The following is a 12284-nucleotide window of genomic DNA, read 5'->3' on the forward strand; positions in this document are numbered from 1 at the left end:
AGATGTTAGTTGCCCTTTTCCTGACTTTTGACATGTACAAGTCAAATCTTGTAGATGTTATGAACGTTATGACGCATGTCTCACTTTGGCGACATAAAAGTCGTATAAAATGCAGCAGGACTGTTCCGACTGCAGACACTTTAAAAAGTACCAGGTAAAATTGACCTGAAGTGGAACAGATCAGGGTTTCTGGAGGGAGAGCAGATATTAGGCCGTTCAGATTGCCATGAAAAAAGCAGTTGTAGCTTTAACCCTTTCATGCATGAATTATGATCCTTTGTGTCAGAATTTTTTATCCATTTTTAAAAAAAAATTCTTAGGGCATAAAAAAAGGTAGGAAAATTTTTTTGTAAAAATAAATTATTTTTTATTTTATTTTTTTATGTGATCAATCGTAATTTTGTCCAAATACAAAGTTGTTATTTGAAAAATACATCAGTATTATTGATCCTTAGGGGTTCTCTGATGTCACAATATTTTTTTTACTTGCAAGAGTCGTCTACAGTAGAAGGAGGGACCGGGTCGGTTCTCATGCTTTTTTGTCTGTCGGCCATATTGTATTTAACAAAAATAATTTCTTGCATTTGCAGCTGATGGCCAGTAGTTGATGGTATATTTTATGATGCATTAGTGTCCACTTCAGTGGTCTGTGTGCATTTATAACATAAAAATCCACAGGAAGCACAAGAAAATGGCTTTTAGATAGCTGTCCACTGTAGTGACCACTATGCATGAAAGGGTTAATTAGCGACAGACTTTGGTAAATATCAGCGTACAGATGAAACCAGACTCCATGTTTTTGTAAGATCTCTCCCTCAAACGGCAGGAGACGCAGTGAAAGCAGAAGTGGCCCAAGAACAGAGCCCTGCGGTTCACCCAACGGCAAGGAAATGACTGGAACCCAGACATTGCTCTGGTTGAGAGAGCAGCCATCAGACCCAACTGGAAAAGCAGTTACCACATTCTGCAGGAGGACGCGACCGATATCACGGCAGTCTGAACCATCCGGTTCTGATCCAGAAAATCCCATTAGTTTCACGTACATACATGAAACTAAATCGTGTCCGATAGTTTTCAAACTGTCATGTTGCACCTTATCCAACTTTTACATCACTGACATGAGATTTTCGGCACAAATCTGCACCAGAAGAAGCCAAACGGTAAATCTGGCTGAAGCTAACGAAAGGCCGTTGCTGTTAGCTTCCTTCGTCTGGAGACGATCTGGTGACCAGGCTGTTGCTTCTCTACAACTTTAAAATCCACAAGAGAAGGCGGCCATCTTTACTGACCTAACCCGAGCGCTGCTGGGGGACGGCGTCGTTCTTCTGCAGTAAACAGAAATCTGACTGCTTCGCATTTAATCAGTAGCTTGAACGACGGCGCGGAAAAAAATGGATTTCAGAAAAAAATCTTAAGTTAACATCAAAACCTGCAGAGAGAAAGAAGTTAAAATGTAATTTATAACATCTACAAGATCTTACTGGTACAGGTCAAAGGTCAGGGAAAGGGCAACTAACATTTCTGCAGATCCCACATATGCTGGACATGTGCTGTTCAAACATGTCTTCCTTTTTTTGCAAAAGCTCTGTATAAACGCATATTTACAAGAAAAACGTTTTTATTTATGTCTAAAATGCAGATTTTTGTTTTCTGAAACTTGGCAGATGAAAATTATTTTTTGTCAGACGTATAAATCACTGAAGACTCGCCTCGTCGTGACGACGGGATGTGACTGAACCGACCCGTTGTTGTTTTCAGGAATATGGATGGTTTTCATTATGAAACATAAACTCTGTGATTTCTTGAGTTTTTGTGTCGTCATGCTGAGCTGTTTGCATGCCGTCCGGCTGACATGCGTGGGAATCCGGCTGCGTACGTGAAGGAGACCGGCCCGGTCCAAACTGACTAATCCCATAAACAAATATTTGAAATGTGCGTGGAGAGATCCTTCAAACACTTCCAAACAGTGACTTCAGGCTGCCACGTTCAGCCCACGCTCACGTCTTAAAACAAACATCTGCATTAAAATTCCTCTGCAGGCGGAAAGTCAGAGTTACATAAATAGATGAAAACAAACAGAAATGTCGTTAACAGAGCTGCAGCCATGTTCTGCTGAAACCTGGTGATTCAGTTTCATTTAAAACCTGCAGAGCAAAAACAGACATGATGAACCAGAAACGAGTGGACAATCACCCAGAGAAGGTCTGCCTCTGGTTCAGACCTCATCTGGATTCATTATCACAACAAACTGTTTATTTTACACAAGGGTCTCCAAACTGAGGCTCGGGGGCCATTTCCGGACCTCCGGATGATTTTCTTTGGCCTGTTAAAGTAGAGTTTGGGCCTTTTATAAATAAAATCTTCACAATTATTCTGCTTATGAAATGATGTGATTTATATCAAAGATATTTTTTTTTAGCTTCAAAGGTCAAATTAAGATTAATCACATTTAGTTTTTTAGTTTTTTTCTTAACATTTTTTACTTTTCCATGTTTTTGTAGAAAATTTTAAGATTAATCTCAAAGTTTCAGAGATTTTTGGTGGAATTATTTTCTGGAATTTCCGTCGTATGAATCACAGCCTGAACAACAAAAACTCAGTCTGGATGGAGCTTCAGTCTCACGGCTGCCGACATTTTGTCACGTTAAAACTCTCATGACACCAAAGATGCTTTTTATTCCAGAAGAAATATTGAGAAAAATCCGAGAATTTTCTGTAAATGACGTCAGCAGCTTGTATGCAGCAACAAAGAGCGATTTCTCTGTTTTTAAAAACCTAAAACCTTCAAGCCTATCTGACCCAAACCAGATGATTCTGCACAGTTTGAGGTTAAACCCCCCCGGTTCTGTTTGGTAAAACGGAGCCGTTTCAGCGGTTCTCAGCATTAACGCTGCCTCAGATGAAGACAAGCATGAAAACCAGAATATATGGACCGGTGGAATGTGGGCTGATTTATTCGGCATTAATTACAGGTTCCTCTCTTCGTCGCTCTGCGTCTCGGAGGCCGAACGGAGACGTTTTCCTCCGGGCACGGCGCCGCTTCCTCAGCTTGACCTGAGCGCCGTCCCGGCCGCTGGGTGAGGGTTAGAACATAAAACCTTTCCTCTGGATGTGAGCAGCTGTCTGGTTTGGGTGATTAAAGAGTTGGGTTTGAATCCTGATTTGGTCGGAGCGCCGCTGCAGCAGAGAAGCACAAACTGGACACGGAGGCTTTGACAGAGGATATAATTACACAGTGAATTATTCAGCGGCTCCAAACCTAAACATGAAGGCTTTCATTTTCTAAACCAGCTTACAAGAGAGCCGGAGCCCAGAGGAGGCGCTTCCTGGGACCGCGCACCTGGTTTCAGGAACGCAGATACAGCGTTTTAGTTCAACCTGAAGCAGCAGTAAGTGGGGGAGGGGAGCGGGACACTGGGGATCTGGTGACGGCATGAAGAGAGGCAGATGATGGGGCCGGGGTTCTGGACCAGGACGGCAACAACGACTGGAGTTTACTTTAGAAACCTTGAGCAAGAGCGTCGGGTCGTTATGGCTCCGCCATGATTACTTTGGACCAACCGGCTGCGGCTTGAGCAAATGGAGCTGAAAAGCTTGAGGTCGAAATGAGAGGAGAGGCTGGAGCGGGTTCTGGTTCTGGAGGGTTTCACTGAAATCAGCCAGAAAAATAAGTTACAGAAACAATACGGATCTTCTTATTAATGAGAAGAAACAGAGAGGAAGGCAGATCACCAGGAAGAGATTCCTCCAGCCGGGGATGTGCAGAGTAGATATGAGGAGTCAGTATCTTCTGCTCATTAGTAATACATTTATTCTGGCTGAGGTTTTAATCCAATTTCAAAGATACTTTATTAATCCAACAGGGAAATTAAATTCATATTCCAGGTTCTTCAAAAAAATGATGCTTTAGACAGGAACTCCTGCAGCAGTCTGTTATACAGCATGTCTGAAGAAGCTTCTGACTGAAGACACGGCAGCAGTCTCATCAATCTGTACTTTTCTTGGTTTTATGAAGATTTCTTCTTTAAACCATCATCTATAGAGAGTTCACTAGAACCAGGACCAGAACCAGGACAGGATCAGGACCAGGACAGGACAGGACAGGACCAGGCCTAGAGCCAGAACCAGAACCAGTACCAGAACCAGAACCAGAACTGATCCAGAACCAGGACCAGGACCAGAACCAGGACAGGATCAGGACCAGAACCAGGACAGGATCAGGACCAGGACCAGGACAGGACAGGACAGGACAGGACCAGGCCTAGAGCCAGAACCAGAACCAGTACCAGAACCAGAACTGATCCAGAACCAGAACCAGAACCAGACTTCTTTATCAGGTTGTTGAGCGTTTTTAACTCTTTGGTTCTAAACTTTGAGTTTCCAGCAAAACGTTTAGCTTAACTAAAAATATGGTTTGAAGCTAAACATTTATGTTGCCAGCTAAATATCCACATTGATGGTTAATTTGCAATATATTTAGCATCAATGTGGGTATTTAGTTTGCAAGGTAAATAATTGGCTCCAAATTAAATATATAATTTTAAACTAAATGTTTAGCTTCCCACCTGCTGTTCAATGCTACCTAGCTTAGCTACTTTGTTGCTATTTTTAGATTCTCTAAAATCAACGCTTGATGAGTTTTTTTAGTGGATTTGGAGACATTTGGAAACTGACATATAAACTGGAGGTGGGACTTGGTTACATTTTTAAACAAGTTACTTGCAGGTTCTGTAATTAATTAATCAAAATCAATCACATTTTAACCTAAAACTATATGCTGACATAAGTAAAATTTTCAGTTCAAAAACCATTTTTCTTTCTGCTGCTAAATTATTGAATAAACATAAATATCATGTCGACGCATGTTCCTGCTTTTTAATCTCCTCCTCGCCCATCAGATTGGAGCAAAGTGTTTCAGGAAACCCTAATGATTGTTCATGGAGCTTCTTTAGAAATATGGACGTTGATGTTAGCATTAGCAGCTACATGTTTAGCATTCAGATGCTTTCTTAGCTTAGCATAGCTTTGCTGATAGGCTAACTCCTTTTAGCAGAACTTGAGCACACTTGTTTACGCCGTGTGTTGCTCCTATCGGATTCTCCCCCAGCAGCCTCGGTTGCTGCGGCACACGACCTGCTCAGGGAGGGGTCAAAGGGCGTGTGTCAGCATGTGGGCCTGTTTTCAGCATTTAACTGCTGACCTGTGAGCTGTGTCGCATTGCACCCGTTTAAAAGGTCAAGACGTTTGGAACCTGGTGTGTTTCTGCTGGATTTGACCTTTGACCTGGTGGAGGACACTTGCTCTGTTTGATTCGCCAACAATAGGAACCTTTCATGGGAGCGAAACAGGCAGAGCATCTGTTTCTGGTCAGCAGCAGAACCTGGAGAAAACCGGGTTTAAAACCAGAAACCTGCAGATCAGCATTCTGTCCAAACAATTATCAATAATTTATGACAGGGTGTTAAAACATATCAATACAGGAAAAAGTCAGAATGACACCAGTATGAAATTGTAATATTAGGAGGATAAAGTAATAATTTCTTGAAAACTCAAACAAAATAAACTATTTAAAATTAAAATGAGGAATGTTGAGCATGTTGTTGCTCTTTAGTTTTGGTTTATCTTTATCTTTTAACACATCAGCATTAAATTATATTCAGTAGCAGAACTTTGAAACGATTGAGCAAAAACTCAATCCAAGACTTTTTCTCATGAAAACTTGGATTCCGTCCAAGTTTACAATTTTTTCTGACTATATTGCGTTTTTACTCCCTGATAAATTCCTGTACGATTCCTCATTTAGACTTCTGTCTGTCGGCGCCGACCAGAGATGATTTCTCTGATAAATCTGTTCTGGAGTCGGCCATGAAATGAAAGCTACACCAGAGCAGCAACTTCCAGGTTTCTTGGGAAAACATGACTTTAGGTTTGCAGCTTTATGGCTGAATCTTTATGGGTCTTGCCGTTCGGTGCAGACGCAGCTGGGATGTCGGTAGCAACGGAAACTTTTCTCCTTTTGCACGATAACGACAAATTTCGCAGCTCCACTCAACCAGAACGGTACTCCTAAATATGCGCAGAATGCAACCTTGTTAAATGAGCAAGTGAAGCATCGCCATGTTCTCAACGTGATCCAGATGTTTTAGAAACACACATCTGGTCTCCAAACCCGGGGTCCTGTCAGGATATTCCAGCAGAAACTCAGATTATGACGATGAAGGAGATGGGAAGTTGCTGATGGGCCGCCGGTACCGGCCGGCCAGCCTCGGTGGCGGCTCGGCGTTGCAGGTTTTGTTGCAGCAGGTCCAGTTCCACGTGCGAGCCGCCGTCTGCTCCTCTCGTGACAGACTCTGCACCTGGAGCGCTGCCGTGTTGGCAAGCCGCAACAAGAACTGATGAGCTACTCTAACAAAAACTGCTGACGAGCTCAACTCTCTGCCTGCTGCACACGACACTCTGGCTTTACGGTTCAGTTCTGTTCTCGTTATTCAAACATATTAATTCTGCACTTTTGGGGAATTAATTTGCAATTTTCCCTCAAACAAAACAACCGTCTGTTTTGATTAGAAATAGGAGAAAGTTTCACAGATTCAGTGAAGCTGTGAAGAGACGATCACAGCAAGAATCGGTCCAGACCTCCTGCTTACCGTGGACAGTGGTGGGCACCGCTAGCTGAAACTTTAGCAATGCTAACCCTAAAGCGCTAATCATAAACATTAGCAATGCTAATGCTAATTAGATGTACCAATATGGCATTTAGTGAAAGCTAGCAATAAAGTGCCAACATCAATTCAAATTATATCTGCCATTAAGGAACTACAAACCTCAAACACAAATTTAACTTTATCATATAATTCACATGTTCTATAATATTGTATTTATGTTCATATCTTGTTTCACTACTGTTATTTATTTTGTTGCTGTAAGTTTTTAAAAGTTACTGGAAAAGAAGGAGGAGAAGAAATGGAACTGCTCCACCCCAGGGTCTTACCCCCTTCAAAATAAGAGCATGAATGTAAAGAAATTTTTAACAAAAACCAAAACTTCAACACAGATGTTTAACTTTACTCAACTGAAAGTAATTTAGAGCTTTAAAATTTATCTGTAAAAATTAATTTAGGTTGAGCAAAATGGCATGAATACTTTTAATGAATGTTCATGGCTGCAGGGAGAAATTGTTACGTTATTTGCAATTGTAAATAAATTCACTACATAACTACAAAAATTATTAGTGAATAATTCTTTGTAGAATTATTATTACCCACCATGGCATGGTGCTGCTCACAGAGGGTAAAGAAAGAGAAGCCGCTCTGCCATCCTTCATTTGCCACGTTGTCGTCCAGAGAGGAGACCTCCTGCAGAAAGGTGGCGCTCTTTCTCTCAGGGAAAAAAAACAACACGTTAGTCGGTTTTCAAACGCGACCTTCCAGGGACTCACCGCCTGAATTTGGACAAACGTCTACATTTCATTCAAACTGCCTCCATTTTGGATTTTATGGCTGCGGTTGCTCAGGCAACTGCACTCCTGCTGCTTTTTGTGATCCAGAGCGCGAGTTAAGCTAGTTCAGTTAGCATAGCAACACAGCTGCCTCTATGTTTGTTATCTGGAGGAGAATGTTGATTGCTCATACCTTCTCCGTCCAACCACACAGTAATCCTGTCCGTTTGGTGATGGAGGATGATGGCATGGTGCTGCTCATAGAGGGCAAAGGTCAGCGTGATGTAACAGCTGCAGCGCCTCGTTGTTTTGGGCGTTTTCATGGATAATATCTCGGAGTTTTGTCATCAGATGTAGTGATGCTCAGGTATTCTGATGTCATGACACTTGAATGCTAATCAGATTAGCCACGCTGAGCGGCGCAGCCTCAGGCAGTGACGACATGCTAATGACACTTGCAGAAATTGTCTCATGAATAATTTGCCTGTTTTTTTTCTCTCTGGATGAAATCATGTTTTGATAAAACGACTGGAGTCGTGTCTGAAGGCAGAGAGGCTCTGCTTTGTTCCTGAAACCCCTGAAGCTTTTATTCCTCTCTAGTTGGAAGATATTCGGTTTGCAGTAAAAGCTTTACAAGTTCTGGAGCTGAGCAGAATCTGGAGGTTCTGGTAAGGCCCGACTCACTTTCTTCATCAACACCATAGGGGCCAGAAAGCAGATGCTGCATCTGGAGCTTTAAGACCGCTTAACAAACTTGACCTGCACTTAATTAGAGAACAAAGTTGTTTTTTTAAGCATTTCTTTAATTTTTAACAGACTTTCTCATTGTGCTGAAGTGTCTCTAGTTGTTTTTTTACTGGGTCCATATGTTTGACCAGAAAAACATGCTGCGACATGCAGAACTTGTTCGTTTAGTGTAAGATTTTGATAAGCCTGGTATTTAGGCAACACAAAAATAAAAGTGAGTTTTTACCATTTTTTAGATACCTTCTAAAAATGTTTAAACTGCCTATTTTAAAAGTTTTAACACTAAATATACCTTTATTTGCTTTAATACGTTCAGTAGAAACTGTAGCAGCCAGCATCTACAGTTTTCAGTATTCTTGCTTCTGAGGGTTCAGCCAATCAGCGCCACGGAATTTAAATGGCGCTCCTGGATTGGTTGTTTTTCAAACGCCAGCCAATAGCATCTCAAGCAGCATTGCTTCAGTATTTCAGCATTTAGAAAGTCCGGTTTGTTCGGGGAGGTGTGAATGCTAATCAAACTCTAAAAAATCAAACTCTGGTCCTGCGAACCTCAGTCTGGGTTCGGCTGAAGTGAACTCTGGGTCGGTTTGAATGCAGATGTGAACGCCAAGCAGACCAGGGAACGCTCCAAAAGCAGGAAGTAGACTACAGAGCAAGGCATTCTGGGTAAGTATAATCCATTTTGGATTTATTTTGTAATTTATTCCAGAAACGACTGAGCAAACAGAGACTTGGCACTTCAGTTGTCAGTGGGATGTTTAACTATAAAACAATATTCACACATATTGAAACTTTCCAGAGGTTCATATTCCAACCACAAACCTCAATATATTTTATTGGACAAACCAACACAATTTTGAACATAATTAAAAAACAGATTTGAGGTGATTCGTGGATTTGTCCCCGGCCCTCCCTCAGTCTGATACCCATAAATTAAACCAGTGACTCCATTCCTCCGGTGTTTCTCCTGCAGGCTCAAACAGGACGTGGATGTTATCTCCATGTTGTGATTTAAACAGATTCAGAGCCGTGCTGATAAGCCAGGCTGAAAGCTGTTAGTTAGCACGGCTTCAGAAGCATAAAGTGTGAAGCTGATAATATGAGCCTGATAACGAAGATGATGTCACTCCGTTTATCAAACTGTAATATTTCTGCTTAAAAGCACTTTAACAAACTCAGATAAACCAGTGAGCCGGTTCTGCAGGCCTGACTGTTCCCTCCGCAAAAATCAGAACTTTCATCATTTACTGGTTCTGCTTCAGTTTCTGAACTCTGCAAACCTTCATAGCTCTTCCAATATCCTACCACAGCGCTTTATTCAAGTTGAGGGCTAGACTTTAACTAGGTCACAGCAGAACCTTGATTATCTTCTTTTCCACCCGCTCTGGTTTGGATTGGTTGGACAGATGGGTTCATGTTTGACTCCAGAATATTTTGGTCTACAGACGATGATGTTTGGTCCATCGGTTCCGCTCCGGTCTCATCGATGTCCCAGAAATCTTCAGCTGCTTTCAGATGCAACTTTGCAAACCAAAGTCCAGCTGCCATCTTGTTCTTAGACAGGAAAGACTTTCTCATTATTTTCCAAACAACCATTAAAAGTTTGGAATCTTTTGTGTCACGATTCGATTCAAAATTGATTTTTGATTAAAATTTCATGATTTGTGCTTCAGTCTACAGACGTCCAGATGATCCTCAGGATCGACTCCAGTCTGCTCTGCAGGGCAGAAAGACAAATTGAGAAATTGAAGTTTGTTTTCCACTCCAACATGTGTTTGATCGCCAGCAGGCTGCTGCTTCCCCTCCGGATCCGTGAGGAAGCAGAACGCTGACAGCGGTCGGATCCTCTCTGGTCATGCAGGAACCGAAACTCGGTGCGATTAGAATCCTGATACTCTCTGTGGGTATGATGAGGAGCGCGGGATGAGAGGAAGGGCGGATACCAAAAAAAGCATCACGATATGAAAATAAAATCATATCGGAGAGGATAACAACAAAAGACGTAAGCAGGGAGAATGGAAATCTGGAAATTGAGTTTTTAAGGAGGTAACGACACACAGAGCGAGTTAACTGTTGGTCAAAACAAGCACTGGAAACACTGGGTGGAAATATCCACAGCAGAGTTCTTCACCCACTGGGCCGTGTTTTTCTTTATCACGCTAAGTGAAGCTGACAGCTCCTCTGTATTGTTTTAGGAGAGTGTGCATCTGCATCCCGCAGAAACTGAGCGAGGGAACTGTGTTATCTTTAGCTGAAGTCATGTTGGGTGTTTTCACTTCTCCCTTCTGAGGACGCTGCTCCAAAGAAATATTGGCCAAGAACATTTTGGGATAAATCAAATGTTCTTTTTCCTTTTGTGGTAATAAAATCTAAAGCCAAAGCAGAGAGATATAGCAGAAAGACACATGTTTTGCGTTGGACACATTGACTCCAGCACAAACTGTGTTTTTGTTTCTCTGCTTAATTAGGGTTTTAATTGGCATCAGGGTTATACTGCCACTGTATTTACACCTAAACATTTGATTAGCCAAGTTAGCTGATATTATTTACAGTCAACTGTCTTTAATAACCACGAACCTTTACAAACAAACCCTGCCACTGTTCACCAATAGTGGATTTTATCAATTAAGTATTAGTTGTTGCTACAGTTAGCTACTAAATTAATTAGGCACTAAAAAATATTTCCAAATGCTAATTAGCATATTTGTTGTTAATGTGATACACCATAAAGTGGGAGAATTTAATTATCACTTGGTGATAGTCCAGAAAATCTGTTTAAGAAAATATACGCCACCACACAGAAATTAATAGTATCGCAACTAATTACATATATGGGTTTTTAAAAAAAAAACAAAAAAAGGGGTAACGAAGGTTCGGGCAACGTCTCACCAGGAGACCGGAATTGAGGAGCCCCGCCCCTCGCTCTTCAGACAGAGTTTGGGGAAGAAGACGGCGGTTGTCCTTTCTTTCTCTCACTGACTGTTCGTCATTACAGGTTAGTAGTGTGAAGCTGGTGAGGGCTGCCCCCCCTTTAAAAATGTGGAGTAACAATGTATATTTGGATATGATTTGTAATTTGATTGATAGATGTGCTGAAACATTGAAAATAAATAAAGAAAAAAAGGATTTGTTAGGATCGCAGTTAGCTACATTTTAGCTACAACGGTCGCATAACGGCCGTTCTGAAGATCGCTACATGTATCTTTTTTTAGCTCCGTTCCACTCCCCGATTAAACATTGGTACCCTGAGATACATTGTGTTGTTTTATCTGTTAAAAAGGAGTTATTATTATTATTATTATGATTATTGTTATTATTATTATTATTACTATAGACTTTACTTTTTCTCCCTCGCTATGTAATCAATTAAACTGTAGTTTATTCAGTCGGACAGTAGTTATTGAAAACACATTAGAGCGAGCTTAAGGTTTTGTCCATTATTACATCTCCCTCTTGCAGTATTCAACATAATTAATCCTCTTATTTGAGAAATGGTTTTTTTAATGTATATCGCTGCACTCTGGATTGATTGGTGAGAGTTGATACCTTTTTACACAGGTGAAGGCTGTGTGTGGTTTTTTGTAGCAGAAGAAAGGACACAGGAATGTGATTGTTCTAGGAAATGTTAATAATTTCATAATTTCAATAATTTGTAATAAAGACAGAGTTTGGGGAAGAAGACGGCGGTTGTCCTTTCTTTCTCTCACTGACTGTTCGTCATTACAGGCTCTCCAAGATCAAGGGAAAGCAGAAAGTCTTCAGAAGAAGAAAAAAAAACGGAAAAACAAAACAAAACATCATTTGTTATATTTGTCACTATAAGTAGAGACGAGTAACAAACTGTGGGGGCTCGTCCGGGATCTCCTCATCAAAAATATTGGGAGAAGATCCAGAGATACCAGAACCACGTGACCAAGGTGACACAGCTGAAGGCCAGGAGTCAACCCGTGGGTGTCCAAAGTGGAAGATCAGAGTGGGAAGGAACCGCGATCCTCCACCGGAACTGCACTGTTGATCCTGAGTTCAACGTAAGCTGATCGCCGAGGAGCCACATCGCCGATTCAGAAGACAGCGCACTCGAGCTGCAGCTGAGCCACGT

Source organism: Xiphophorus hellerii, chromosome 7, assembly GCF_003331165.1.
Source record: "Xiphophorus hellerii strain 12219 chromosome 7, Xiphophorus_hellerii-4.1, whole genome shotgun sequence".
NCBI classification, from domain to species: Eukaryota; Metazoa; Chordata; class Actinopteri; order Cyprinodontiformes; family Poeciliidae; genus Xiphophorus; species Xiphophorus hellerii.